General features: G+C 39.4%; 1 protein-coding gene across 5 annotated transcripts in view; it reads right to left on the reverse strand.

The window, feature by feature from the left end:
* Nucleotides 1–14817, reverse strand: part of VPS13B (vacuolar protein sorting 13 homolog B) — an 890836-nt gene that overhangs the window by 709998 nt on the left and 166021 nt on the right. The gene's annotated exons all lie outside the window — the stretch shown is intronic.

A 14817-nucleotide genomic window follows, 5' to 3' on the forward strand; every position in this document is an offset into this window, starting at 1 on the left:
TTTTTGGATGTTATTTGCTTGGAGTATTGTTTTCCAGCCTTTCACTTTGAATTTGTTTTTATCCTTGTTACTTAGATGAGTTTCCTGTAGGCAGCATACAGTTGGATTTTCTTTTTTAATCCATTCTGCTACTCTGTGCCTTTTTATTGGTGAGTTTAATCCATTTACATTTAGTGTAATTATTGACACTTGTGAGTTCCCTATTGCCATTTTATAGATTGCTTTCTGTTAGTTTTGTGTCTTGTTTGATCTTTCTCTTTCATCTTTCTATCTTTTGTTTTTATTTGGTTGTATTCCATACATCTTTCCTCTGTTGCTATCTTTTTTAAATTATGTGCTTCTGTGTTGGTTTTGTCAATGGTGATTACCTTTAAGTAATGAAATGGGTTCCTACCCTGTTCATTGTAGTGCACTATTTTGTGAGTACTTTTGCACTCCATTGTCCTTTGCTACTGTTAATCTCCATCCTCTCCTCCCCCTTTCTTTTTGTTGTTGTCACAGTTTAAATTTGATTTTATTGTGTTCTTCTTGGAGCTTTTACATGTGGCTTTGTTTTTTTTTTTTTTTTTGTTCTTTGTATCTGATTGGAGAACCCTTTTTAGTAATTCCTGGAGTGGGGGTTTTCTGATGATAAATTCCCTCATCTTTTCTGTATATATGAATGTTTTTGTTTCTCCTTCATATTTGAAGGATAGCTTTGATGGGTATAGTATTCATGGCTGAAAGTTCCTCTCTTTCAGGACTTTAAATATTGGGGTCCACTCTCTTCTAGCTTGTAGAGTTTCTGTTGAGAAATCAGATGATAACCTAATGCAGGTGTCCCCAAACTACGGCCCGTGGGCCACATGCGGCCCCCTGAGACCGTTTATCCGGCCCCCTGCCGCACTTCCGAAAGGGGCACCTCTTTCATTGGTGGTCAGTGAAAGGAGCACTGTATGTGGTGGCCCTCCAATGGTCTGAGGGACAGTGAATTGGCCCCCTGTGTAAAAAGTTTGGGGACCCCTGAATGGGCCTCCTTTATATGTTGTATTCTTCTTTTCTCTGGCTGCCTTGAGAATTTTTTCTTTGTCGTTGGTTTGTGCCAATTTCATTATGATATGCCTTGGAGTGGGTTTGTTGGGGTTAAGAAAACTCGTGGTTTTGTCTGCTTCTTGAATTTGAGGCTTTAGTTCTTTCCACAGGTTTGGGAAGTTCTCATCTATTATTTGTTTGAGTATGTTCTCCATTCCATTTTCTCTCTCTTCTCCCTCTGATATACCTATTATTCTTAAGTTATTCTTTTTGATGGAGTCAGATAATTCCTGTAGGGCTATCTCATTTTTTTTAATTTTTGAGTCTCTTTCTTCTTCTCTCTGTTGTGCCTCAAGTTGCTTGTCTTCTATTTCACTAATCCTACCTTCTATCTGGCCTGTTCTATTAGCTAAGCTAGTTACCTCGTTTTTCAGCTCGTGTATTGAGTTTTTCATCTCTGTTTGATTTGTTTTTATAGTTTCAATTTCCTCGGAAATATATTCTTTGTGTTCATTGAGTTGTTTTCTGAGCTCCCTAAATTGCCTTTCTGTGTTTTCTTGTATATCTCTGAGTATTTTTAGGATTTCTATTTTAAATTCTCTGTCGTTTAACTCCAAGGTTTCCAATATATTAAATTTTTTCTGCATAGATTTTTCCTCATCTATCTGTGTTCCCTCTCTTTCTTTTGTATCCATGATATTTGATTTTCTCTTCCTTAATGGCATCTGAGGGTGGTTTTGTTGATAGTATTAATGAGGTTTAATAAAGAATAAAAAGTTAAAAAAAATAAAAATCAAAGAGTTTTTTTAAAAAATAATTAAAGAAAGAAAAATAAAATAAAAAATAAAAATAAATAAGGAAATTATTCCCCCCCCTCCTTTTTTCCTCTCCTCTCCTCTCCTCTCCCCTCTTTCTTGAGAAAATCTTGTGGTGAACTGTGAATTATATTGTACTAAATAGAACAAACAATGCCTGTACTGGAGGGCCTGAATTGGGGAGAAGTAATAAAGGGGCAAATAAATAAATAAATAAATCAGAAAAAAAGGGGGTATGGACCCACAAAAAGCAAATAAGGAAAAAATTTGGGTCAAGAATAAAATTATTTGCTTATAGGTGTTGGTTGACTAAGAGTTATGATGAGAGGAATAAGAGGGAAACAGGAAAGTGGGGGGACAAATTTAAAAATTACTATTGTATTTAGTGGAACAAGAACTAGATGAAATGGAGAGCCAGGGATGGGAGCACTGCTAGTGAGTTAAAAAGGTGAAGTAAAAACCCCCCAAAATGCCACAAACATAAGTTTGAGTCCCAGACAAGATAATTTGTTTGTTATTGAGGTTTGAATGAGAGGAGATGTCAAGAAGAAAGGAAGAAACTAATATAGAGGGAGAAAAGAAAGAGAGAGAGAGAAAAAAAAAGAGGGAACAACTAAAAGAAGAAAAAAGAAAAAAGAGGAGAGAGAGAGAGTTAAGGGTTTTGGAGTACAACCCCCATAGAGAGAAAGGAAGAGGAGAGAAAAGATAATGGGAGATGTAACACTTATGGGTAGTGTAGTTCAAGGAGCGGAGAGAGTAAGACCGGCAGAGAGTTAAACGACCAAATTGGAGGATGAAAAAAAAAATCAAGAATGAAGATAAGAGAAAGAAACGAACAAATATAATAAAAGGGGATAGGTTATAAAGTCTGCAGATTATTCTTGATTTTGAGAGGTTATCTTCTAGCTTTTTCTTTTCTCTCCCTCTTCCTGGTCGGTGACTCTGTACCCCGGGTTCTGCCCCTTTGGTACGCTCAGGTAGAGGTTTGCAGTTGATAAGTCTCTATGGTGATGTCATGTATTGTGCTTCAGTCTCATTGGCAGTCGAGGCTCATTAGCATTTATAGGCTCCGACAGTGAGAGAGTCTGTGTTCCTGGAGCCTCTCTCATAGTCTTTCCTTCCTCAATTAGTAGACTGATAATCCAGCTATGGGGTTGCTGCTGCCTCTGCCTGGATAGTTAGAGGCTCAAAGAGCTGGTCACTCCCCACTCTATTCCCACTCAGCACAGGGCTCTGGGTAAGGCTCAGTCAGTCAGAGCTGCTAGCATAATCAGGCAGGGCTTCTGCCCACTCAAAGACCTCTGGCTCTGCCACTCTGACCGGTAACATGGGTGGGCACCCACTCTTGGGGCGCTTGGAGGAAACTCTCGCTCACTATCTGTGCACAGACCAGGATATCAGGCCGGAAGTCTCACACTCTGAGTGAAACCCCTGCCCGCACGGAATAGTTCATGTTGGATTTGGCTCTCACTCCCTCCCCGTGCGCGGCTTTTTTAGGGTGCTGGGGCGGCCTGGAGATTCCGCTTTTGGACCATACAAAGGTCCCTGACTCTGCCCCTCTGTGGGATAACACGGGCACACACTGACAAGGCACTCGGAGGAAACTCTCGCTCACTATCTGCGCGCGCAGACCAGGATATCAGGCTGGAAGTCTCACCTACTGAGTGAAACCCCCACCCACACGGAAAAGTTGCAGCGTTGGAATTGGCTCTCGCTCCCTCCCCGTGCGCGGCTCCCTCAGGGCACTAGGGCGGCTCAAGATTCTGCTTTTGGTCCACACAAAGGCCCCTGACTCTGCCCCTCTGTGGGATAACACGGGCTCCCACTCCTGAGGTGCTGGGAGGAATCTCTTGCCCTCTCTCCGTGTGCACCGACCAGGAGATCGGGGAAAATGGCTGCCCCACTGGTCTTTCTTTGTCTGAGTTTGGTGCGAGTCTTAGCTTGTATTGACTGGGTTGCCACAGGCACAGTTTTTCCTGGGCTTGGATCTCCATGCCACAGCCTTGTTCGGCCGTTTGTGCCGCGGCCTGGATCTATTCACCCCCTTTGCCCGCCTCAGTTTCTATATTCTCAGTTCTCAGTGAAAGCTGCCATGTTAAGGTTAGTGAGGGAGGCGGAGCATTTCTTACTCCCTATTTCCTTCGGGGTTTGATTATATATTTAGCCAATTTTTCGCTCGACCATACCTTCAGGTGTATTGCAAAACATCTGTAGGCTCCAAGGATAGGTTTTTCTGTTTCTGGTTGAAGATCTTGTTTAGTTTTGGGGGAGATTTATCGATATCGCTTCCTACCGCACCATTACACTGACGTCCTAATATACTGTTTTAAGAACTGTGAAGAAAAGCAAGCCTAAAACTGCTATCCTTAGAAAGGGTCACTTGGAAAGTTGGCCCTTTACTAGCAGTGTCTGGGAACTTGGTTTGCCTCCATTCTCTTAACTGATAAGAGTGATGAAGTACTCAGAATTTTGTACAAAAAATATATATATATATATATGTTTTATACTAAACACCTTATTTCCTTCTGGGAGTTTGGAATTCAGGTATATGCGAGGCAGAGGCTATTTAAAATAGCAGACCCCAATAAAAACAAACAAAAAAACACAAGGCAGTGAATCACTAATGGGCTTCCCTGGGCAAAAACAGTGCACATTGTCATATTTTCCATTGCTAGAGAAAGAATATACTCAAGTCTACCCCTTTGCAGGAGGTAGAGGGCACAGGAAGCTCTTCTATGGAATTTTCTAAATTTCCTGGGTCTTCTCTTATTATCTGACATGTATCCTTATTACCTTGCTATATAATAAATCTTAGCCAGGAATACAACTATGTGTTGAGTGCACTGAGTTCTTCTAGAGAATCTCCAAATGTAGAGGTCTGGGAGATCCCAAAGACAAGAAATCAATGAGCCTAATTTCCCAACCCCTGTGTTGGACAAATGAGTTTGTAAAATATCGTTTTTGAATTTGCTCACTTTTGTTGTTAAAAATGGCGCTGCCCAAGTGAAACTGCTAATTACCTTCCTGCTTGGGAAGGGTCATTGTTATGCTAATGTTGCTGAAGAAGGGGTCTTTGTGGGCCCAAGTAATTTTTTAGAAGGAAGCCAATTGTTGCAGAGTGAGAAAGAAGACGAAGCCAAGATGGCAGGTTGCTAAAGAAGAAACCAGTTTGTACAGAGGGGAGAACGGAGTAGGTATGCAGATGGGGAACAGAGGTGACTGAGACTGGTGGGGGGGTCTTTGATTCTAGGAAAACCCAGATGTGTCAGTAGCTTTGTGAGCTCTGAATAAGTGGAAGGGAAGTGTTTTACCTCTCTATTTGTTTTACTTGCTGGCCAGGTGCAAGGCTAGAATAAAGGAATGGCCCACCATTTCTTGGCTCCACTGTTTCTTTACCTCTGCCTGAATCTAATGGGAACCTGCATCTACCTGGCTGCGACAACAGTGGTGACTACTGGCCATACACCCTGATACAGAGAATGAGGAAAAATGCAAAAGCCGAGACAAGTTGTCATATCAGATGCCTGTTCAATAAGAAACAATGCAGTAGGTATCCAAGCAGGCAATAATATAATCAAAACAAAACAGTTAAATGGGTAGTAAGCAGGTACATGCCTTCAAATACGTCTGGAAAACATTTCATGGAAAATACCACATCTACAGGGCTGACGTTAAAGAGAAGTGTCCAGAATCTACAACAATCTGGAAAGCAAAATTCATCTCCTTAGACTTTGATAAGACAGGGATTGTGGCCAAACAGAACAAAAAGACATCCAACAACTAAAATTGGAGTTCAATATAACAGCTTGGTCACCTCAAAAATAAGTTCAATTAGTACAGCTAAAGGCACATGGTAAAAGCAGAATTAACTGCAAAGTTGAGTAAATGCTCCTGAGTCACCTAAACGTGATTCCTTAAATCACCCCCAGATTAAATGATAGGATCAGGCCCAGACCCTAGGGTTGAAAAAAAAACAGGCCGAGATCAAGTGGTTCTAGTTGTAGGGAAGAATGAGGTGGTGCGGAGTGTCAAGCAGGCTCTCAGAGAAATAAGGGATTACTAAAAAAGTAACTACTACTTAAGAGGAAACATTTACAAAAGCATGTCAAGTCAGATAGGGAAAAAATATTAGCTATTTTACTGATAAGTTCTGCCTTCCAATTTGCAAATAATATTAACCTAACATCACATAAAATTTTCTAATGTTCTCCCCTCATGCTCAATTAAATTTTAATAAGCTAGTGAATCAAGATGTTTATAATTACTAATAAAAATTTTTATCAGAGGACTATCATTTATTTTTGACATTAAAATCTGGAGTTAGCCCAACCCGTGAATAAAGCGTTGACCTGGAACGCTAAGGTCGCCAGTTCGAGGCCCCAGGCCTGCCCAGTCAAGGTGCACACCAGAAGCAGCTACCAGTTACTTCCCGATCCTCCCCTACCTTTCTCTCTCTCTCTCTCTAAAAATCAATGAATAAAACCTTATAAAATTTTTAATTAAATAAAATCTGGAGGTAATGTTATTGTATTTGATAATTAAAACCAATGGCTTAGGGAATTATTTTAATTGAATATTTGCAATAAATTTTTACTCTAGTTACCACAAGTAAATAGTCTAACTGAAAGAGACTTCATAAGATGTGTGTCTAAAATATATGCCCACTAGATTTTGTCAAAAACCCTCAGTTAAACCGTAACTACAATACAGAATGACGTGTGTAATCAAAGATTAAATATTGTATTTTCCTGGCAGATTGAAAACTCCTTAAAAACAGGTTCCAAATCTTGCACTTACTAGGTTCTAAAAATCTGTTAAACTGATCTGATATATTAATCACAATGATACCAGGAGGAAGAAAATAACTCTGTGTAAAGTATTTGCATAGGAACTACTAATGCTAATACTAAATACTAATATTAACATTACATGGCAAATAGAAGGAAGGTCATCAATCAGTGCTCCCCCACCAAAAGGAAGAAAATGTGAAGAACATGGCATAAGAGATTTGATTCAGCCAGAGGTGAGAGATAAGGGGTAAGTGAGGCTGTGGGGGGTGAGAAGGCAGGTCCTAAAGGCACAACTCTTAAGGTTATCCTAAGGGTAACAGGGGACCCCTGGCCATTCATGAGGAAAAGAATGATGGGCTCACTCTTATCTTCCTGGTACAGAATTTAGAAATGGCAAGCCCAGACATGACTGAGTAGCCAGATGAGGAAAAGGAGTAGGCTAAATCCAGTCTTGACAGGAGCATCATCCAAAAGATCAAGGATTTCCAGGGAAAAAGGAAGGAACATGAGGCCAAAATTTCCAACCCCAAACTGCTGACTGGTTCCAGCTCTAATCCTACCGTCAAGGTCTGCGTGGTCTTGTCAAGAGGCCTCACAGAACACAATGCTGGTTATTAAACTTGTTCAGTGCGTCACCGAACCAAAGCTTTAACAGAAAACTCATCAAAGCCTTCAAACACAGCCCTTCCCATATCCTGAGAATAAAATCCAGAGGTGGCTGTCTTTTTTATTTCACTGTTTCCATGGCATTTTCTCTTGAACATTTCCCAACCTTAAATGCAAAGATTTTTTTCCAGACAGACACATATGCTCCTGCTGCAGGCTATCGTGCTCACTAAGATGCTTTCACACACCAGTTCGTGAACACATGTGTGCAGAGCATTGTACATCTACCACTATCCATTCACCCGTCCACTCATTCATCGTTCTGTCCCTCAGTAAAAAGACAACAGCAAGGACTGACAAGTCAGGCCCTGGGATTCAAAGCAATGTAATCAAACTCTTCCAAAATGTCAGAAAAGAAAAGACTCCCAAACTCTTCTACAAGGTCAGCATTACCCTCAAAGACAGATAAGAACACTACAAAAAAGAAAATTACAGGTCAATATTCCAGAGGAATATAGATGCACACATTCTCAGTAAAATACTAGCAAACCAAACTGAGAAGCACATTAAAAGGATCATTCACCACCCTGGTCAGATGACATGGTTGGTTGAGAGCATCCTCCCATAGTGCAGGGGTTGCTGGTTCGATGCCCAATAAAGGTACATTCAGGAACAGATCTATATTCCTTGCTCTCTCTCCATTCCTCTCTTGCTAAAATCAATAAATAAAAATAAAAATCATTCACCATGACCAAGTAGGATTTATCCCTGGGATAAAAGAATGATCAAAGACACAAATCAATAAATGGGATACATAACTAACAGAATGAAAACAAATCATATGATCATCTCAACACAGAAAAAACATTGACAAAATTCAACAACTATTCATGTAAACATTTTCAACAAAAGTATAGAAGGAACATACTTCAACATAACAAAAGCCATATATGACAAGCCCACAGCTAATATCATACACAATGGTGAAAGGTTGAAAGTTTTTTCTCTAAGATCAGGGAAAAGAAAAGGGTACTCACTCTCATCACTCCTTTTCAACATAATACTGGTAGGCCTAGCTAGAGCAATCAGACAAGAAAAGAAACAAAAGGAATCAGATTCAGAAAGAGAGATGTGAAATTGTTTCTATTTGCAGATGACATGTCATATATAAAAAATTCTAAAGACTAACTTCTAATCAATAAATTCAGTAAAGTTGCAAGAAATAAAATTAACATTAAAGTATTGGAAACACATATACTAATGACAAATTATCTGAAAGAATAATAAAGAATACAATTCCATTTACAATAGCATCCAAACCAATACAATATTTATAAATATTTAAGCAAGGAGGTGAAGGATCTCTACACTGAAAATTCCAAGACATTGATGAAAGAAGTCAACAAAGATAAATAAATGAAAAGATACCCATGTTTGTAGATTGGAAAAACTATTATTTTTAAAATGTCCACACTACCTAAAGCCATATATAGATTCAATACATTCCCTATGAAGATTCCAATGGCTTTTTTTTTAAGTAGAAAAAAAATCCTAAAATTTATATGTGACCACAAAAAACCCTCCACAGGTAAACAATTCTGAGGGGGAAAAAAAGGGACAGAGGAGGAGGCATCATACTTCCTGATTTCAAGCTATGTTATTAAGCTAAAGTAATTAAAACAGTATGGTAATGACATAAAAACTGACACATAGACCAATAAAACAGAATCAATAGCCCATAAATAAAACCCATGCATATATTATGATCAACTAACATTTAGCAAGGGAATCGAGAACACCTAATGGAAAAAGACAGTCTCGCCCTGGCCGGTTGGCTCAGCGGTAGAGCGTCGGCCTAGCGTGCGGAGGACCCGGGTTCGATTCCCGGCCAGGGCACACAGGAGAAGCGCCCATTTGCTTCTCCACCCCTCCGCCGCGCTTTCGTCTCTGTCTCTCTCTTCCCCTCCCGCAGCCAAGGCTCCATTGGAGCAAAGATGGCCTGGGCGCTGGGGATGGCTCTGTGGCCTCTACCTCAGGCGCTAGAGTGGCTCTGGTCGCAACATGGCGACGCCCAGGATGGGCAGAGCATCGCCCCCTGGTGGGCAGAGCGTCGCCCCTGGTGGGCGTGCCGGGTGGATCCCGGTCGGGCGTATGCGGGAGTCTGTCTGACTGTCTCTCCCCGTTTCCAGCTTCAGAAAAATGAAAAAAACAAACAAACAAACGAAAAAGACAGTCTCTTCAACATATGATGCTTGAAAAGTCGAATAGTCACACGTAAAAGAATGAAACTAGACCCATTTCTTATACCATTCACAAAAATTAATTCAACTAAGGTGTCACAATGAAAAACTAATGATCGATGCTTCTCATCTCTCTCCATTCCTGTCTATACCTATCTCTCTCTCTCTCTCTGGCTCTCTCTCTGTCTCTGTAAAAAAAAAGAAACAAACAAACGAAAAAACGAATTAAAGGGCCCTAGCCAGGTTGCTCAGTAGATAGAGCATCAGCCGGGTGTGTGGATGTCCCAGGTTCAATTCCTGGTCAAGGCACACAGGAGAAGCAACCATCTGCTTCTCCACCCTTCCCCCTTCTCTCTCTCTCTCTCTCTCTCCTCCTCTTCCTGCCCCACAACCATGGCTCAGTTGGTTTGAGCATATTGACCCGGGCACTGAGGATGGCTCTGGGAGACTCCAGCTCAGGTGCTAAAAATAGCTCAGTTGCAGGAATGGACCCAAATGGGCAAAGCTTTGGCCCCAGATGGGTGTTGCAAGGTGGATCCCAGTCGGGGTGCATGTGGGAGTCTATCTCCCTTCCTCTTTCATGGAAAGGATGAAAAAAGAAAAAAGAAGAAACTACTGCCACTTGTGCTAATGTGAATGGAGCTTGAAGGCATTATCCTAAGTCAGAGAAAGAAATATACTTTTGGATCTCACTTATATGTAGAATCTGGCAGGGAAAAAAAAAAAAAATATATATATATATATATATGTATATATATATATATATGGTGTGTGTGTGTGTGTAGTACATAAAAATCAGATTTGTGTTTACCAGATGCAGGTTATGGAGGTTGGGAGAATTGTATGAAGGTGGTGAGAAGGTACAAAATTCCAATTACAAGATAAATAGTATTGGGGATATAATGTACAACATGATAATTAAAGTTCAAACAGCTATATGGTATATTTGAAAGTTATCTAAGAGAGTAAATCCTAAAAGTTCACATCACAAGGGTCAATTTTCTTTTTCTTTTTTTTTTGTATTAATAAGAGGCAATAGGTATTAACTAAACTTACTATGGTAATCATTTGTCAATATATGTAAGCCATTGTGTTACATACCTTAAACCAGGGGTCCCCAAACTATGACCCACGGGCCGCATGCGGCCCCCTGAGGCCATTTATCTGGCCCCCGCCACACTTCCAGAAGGGGCACCTCTTTCATTGGTGGTCAGTGAGAGGAGCACATTGACCGTCTCATTAGCCAAAAGCAGGCCCATAGTTCCCACTGAAATACTGGTCAGTTTGTTGATTTAAATTTACTTGTTCTTTATTTTAAATATTGTATTTGTTCCCGTTTTGTTTTTTTACTTTAAAATAAGATATGTGTGCATAGGGATTTGTTCATAGTTTTTTTTATAGTCCGGCCCTCCAACAATCTGAGGGACAGTGAACTGGCCCCTTGTGTAAAAAGTTTGGGGACCCCTGCCTTAAACAGTGCTGTATGTCAATTATATCTCAATAAAACTTAAGTAAATGAAAAAAAATCACTATGCTAGCATATTAACAGAGAAGTCCTATAGCTTTCATACAAACTGAACTTATAAACATTATATGAGGATATCTCTAAAATTACCTTTCTTTTATATGGAAAAGTTAGTCTTTTTTTTATCTGCTAAATAAAGATGGTCATATAATTCCCTCTGTAGCAATAACTTCCCCACCTTAGTATCAAGGCAACAGTATGAGAGTAACAGAATCATTGGACTGGCCCTCGATAGTTGGCTCAGTGGATAGAGCAGCAGCCCAGCATATGGATGTCCCAGATTTGATTCCAGGTCAGGCCACACAAGGAAAGTGACCATCTGCTTCTATTCCCCTCCCTCTTTCCCTTCTCTCCCTCTTCCCCTCTCACAGTGAGTGGCTCGATTGGTTCAAGCATAGGCTCTGGGCACCTAGGATAGCTCAGCTGGTTGAAGTGTGTTAGCCTCAAAAACTAAAAATAGCTTGCTTGATTCGAGCATTGGCCCCAGACAAGGGTTGCTGGGTGGACCCTGGTTGAGACACATGCGGCAGTCTGTCTCACTATCTCCCCTCCTCTCACTTAAAAAAAAAAAAAAGAATCAGTGGACTTGTGTAAAGTGAAGATGTCTAGCTAATAAACTCCTTCAACCAAACACCACCTCTTGTCCCTTAGTCACTTGGTCACCCAAGACAGCTCTCATTATAATTTTTAATTTCCTAGATAACAAAATTCCATCCGTATAGAAAAAAGTTAAGCCTTAAACTTTGTTTTTTAATCCCTTCTGGCAGGTAAGTTTATTTTTCAACTAACAGACATTCAAATTCCAAACACAATTTCAGTAGCGCTCCAGGTCTCACGTTACAGCACTAAATATGAGTGTATACTGTGTGTACACACAAACAGTAGAAACAAAACTTACGATCTGATCCAATGAAATCCAACAGTGGCCAAGATGAAAATATATTAAGAAATGTACAGTGCAGTACAGGTAGTACATGTGTCTGTACTAACAATTCTGTGCTACTGAAGTGTACCCCAATAAAACACAGCTCAATAGGAGGTAAGTTTCAGAACACTGAGGACAACAAAAAAAAAGACTTCGGTGATGGAAGGATTAGAAGTGAGGAGCAGAAACATTTATAGTATAAAATGAGCTACTCTGTTTTGGAAACTTATTCATCAGATAGAGAAGGCTGACTCCCAAAACACAAGAGTACAAGTGAGGCTAAAGGGAGGAAACAGGTTCCGGAGGAACATTCATCTGCCCTCTTCTCTTTATTCACTTAAACACAGAACTAGCCCATTTGATTTAGTATGCACGTTTGTGCTCAGATTCGGAAAATATTAAGCACACTCTTAATTCTTTAAACCATACTAATAAAAAATTGAATGATTACGTAGGTGGTTATTCAGTTCTTAATACTTATCACATATACATACTAAAAATGAGCTCTCAATAATGCTACAAGAATTCAAGTAAAAAGGAATCTTTAAATTCAATAAACATTTATATAAATATTATGCAAAATTTATATGGGGTACTTAAAAAGTCAAGATTTATAGAATTAGTGTCTTTTTACTAAAATTTAAGTAACAAGAATATAATTTTATTTTCTTACTGATAGTTCTTAATGCAAATCTAACTAGACAAGGATACATTTATGGTCAATGTCTCTAGAGAGAAAATTTTATAACAGCTCAAAAATACATATATATTTTAGAATCTATTGGAGATGTTTTTCAGATGAGGTAAAAAGTAGTTTGCAAACAGAGTAATAGAAAAAGCACATCACTAAACCTCAGTCTTTTTCCTAAATGGTTAAAGAACTAGTCAACAACTCCAAAACCCTTTTTATATGCACACCTGGGAAGAATACCGAATCCCGAACTTTTCTCAGAGTTACACTGATGTGGTTTTAGACCAGATGTTTAAATGTTACAGTATGTACATTTTCTTCCCCTCTTCTAAGGCAGAAGTAAAGTAAGAGGAATATTTGACTTCACTCCACAAGAGACCTATTTAATAGTTTGGCGTTTATGTAAGTAAAGGTAGCTTGGCTAAGTCAATGTTGACGACATACAGAACGACATGATCCTAATGAGTTGGAAAATATTGGCTCTCATGAGAATAGACCAGATGCTACCGAGCTGAGAAAGCTACTGTATTATTGAATTTCATTTTTATGAGGTAAAATTTATTATTCAACCATTAAGGTATCCCACATGAAATCTTGCATAAAAATACTTTTACAGTTACTTTCTGGAAAGTAGATTTTTATTTTAACATTAAGACATCACTTAAATGAGGGATTCAAATGTCCATTTGATCACCTTTAGCAAAGATTTTAAAGTCTGTAAGTAATTTCCCTGCAAATACCAAATTAATGGGATCAGGCTATGAATAAGAAAAAGGTGGTAACAAGCCCTTGTTTTCCTGAGCAGACAAAAATCATCTGTGGCTTTATATTTATCTTCTGGCATAATAAAAAATGGTTAGAATTTTTATGATTTGAGTGCCATCAGAAAAATGAACAGCAAAAATATGTAATTCAAATCCCAGTTAATAATACACCCTTAGTTCAAACATTAACAACTCTACCTTATTCTTTATAATTTATTTATTTAATCAACTTTCCTATATTTGCTACTCTTTTATTACACAATTTCCAATGCAGCAGTGTACTTTCTTACTCTATTACTGGTCTCATTTACCAGAGAGGTAGTTTGATATAACAGAAATAATAGTAAGAGAAGGATCCAAAACCTTGGCTTCAAAATACAGCCTAATCAGTGATTATCTATAGGATGGTATTTAAGAAAAACACTACATGTTCTGAGCATAAATTTTCACTTGTTAACACAGGATATATAACCTGCCAATATCCATATTACTATTAAAACGTTAATGAAATTAATACATGAGAAACATCAACCAAAAACAGGCGAGTCAAATAAGACTCTTCAACTAAGTTTCTGTTTGTTTTATAAGTGAGAGGAGGGGAGATAGTGAGACAGATTCCCACATGAACCTCGACCAGGATCTACCCAGCAACCCCTGTCTGGAGCTAATGCTTGAATCAACCAAGCTATCCTCAGCACCCGGGCTGATGCTTGAACCTAATTGAGCCACTGGCTGCTGGAGGGAAAAAGAAAGAGCAGGGGGAGAGGGAGGGTGACAGAATCAGATGGTCACTTTGTATGCCCTGAGTGGGGATCGAACCTGGGATGTCCATAAGCTGGGCCAACAATCTATCCACTGAGCCACCAGCCAGGGCCTCAAGTAAATTTTATAGTATCCAGTCCCAACATTATGCAGCTCACTAGAGGAAAAATGCTTAGTAAACAGCTGTGAAGTATATGAAAGAAGATAAAAGGATAGAGTTTCATACATCTATTGTCCCACTGCATTGCAACATCCTTTTATAGGTCTGTTGCCTGACTCCCCTTTGAAATCTGTAGCAGAACAGAATATATGGTTCCTCATAGGTTTTCTATGTGCCTGGTGTGGCCTCTTATAAACAGCTATCAGCAGTGGCTTTCAACCTTTATACACTTGGGGACCAGTGAAAACAGAATTATTTCGGAGACCACTAAGGCAGAAATCACCCTGAGCAATTCAACTAAAATCAGTGCCAATTCAACTAAAATCACTGGGTCTATAATCTTCATATAGTATTAGGGTGGTTAACTCTTTCATGGGCCAGCATGAAATTTCTGGCAGACTGGTCTGTGGACCAGCAGTTGAAAAACACTGTATAGCAGTGGTCCCCAAGCTTTTTTGGGCCACGGACCGGTTTAATGTCAGAAAATATTTTCATGGACCGGCCTTTAGGGTGGGACAGATAAATGTA

This window comes from Saccopteryx bilineata, chromosome 3 (genome assembly GCF_036850765.1).
Source record: "Saccopteryx bilineata isolate mSacBil1 chromosome 3, mSacBil1_pri_phased_curated, whole genome shotgun sequence".
In the NCBI taxonomy this organism is placed as follows: Eukaryota; Metazoa; Chordata; class Mammalia; order Chiroptera; family Emballonuridae; genus Saccopteryx; species Saccopteryx bilineata.